Here is an 898-nt window from a genome sequence, read left to right on the forward strand (position 1 = left end):
TCTTCTTCTTTAGTCCTCGGTTCCATTCCTTCTGAGATGGTGCACGTCATTGTGTTACATCGTAATTGTGGCCTTTTATTCGGAGACGGGATTGGAATTTCCATTTTCGCCCACAAGTCTACGCCGACCAACACTGCCATTTCCAGTGTTGGTAGTATGTGGAACCGATGTTCATAATGTTTTCCATTTATTTTTACCGATAGGGTCATACTTCCCATTAATTGTGTACTTTTCCCATCTGCTAGCCGAACTCTTTGTGTACTTGCCTGGTTTGCTTGATAATCGATTTTCCCTGATATTCTTTCTGCCGTTTCCCGATTGATGCAGGATATTTCGGATCCTGTATCAAGCAGTGCCTCGAATTCTTCCCCACATATCTCCATGTTTATCTGCGGTCTTGGTGTGTACTTAATTTTCGGCGCTTTTACGACCGGGGTTCGCCTTCCTCCCCGGTCCGATCTTAGTTTCCCGGTCTTGGATGGCAATTTCTTGTCAGCACACCGTCCTTACCGCATTGTGAACAGAATTTTTTCTGTTCATTACGGCACAACCTTCTCGTATGACCTCTCTGCTTGCACCGCCAGCAACACTCTGATGCCTTGTATAGTGCGGCTGCCATCGGCATTCGAGGTGTCGATTTTGTATCTCTGCGAAACGCTATTCGCTGCCGTTCAATATCTTCTATTTCGGCCGCCCTTGCTTCTAGTTCACTAAGCGTATGTACACTTTCTCTTCGGATATGCATTTTTAAATCCGGCGACATATTCTCGTAGATCTGATCAATATGATCACGGCGTGAGAATCCTCCTGCTCGCCTCATTAATGTGGCTAGATCAGTGGCGTATTGCCGAAAAATTTCATTCGGTTCTTGCTTTCTTCTTTGAATTTCTTGTTTCAT

The sequence above is a fragment of the Odontomachus brunneus genome, unplaced genomic scaffold, assembly GCF_010583005.1.
Source record: "Odontomachus brunneus isolate Ranch 3 - 2012 unplaced genomic scaffold, Obru_v1 Obru_scaffold_339, whole genome shotgun sequence".
NCBI classification, from domain to species: Eukaryota; Metazoa; Arthropoda; class Insecta; order Hymenoptera; family Formicidae; genus Odontomachus; species Odontomachus brunneus.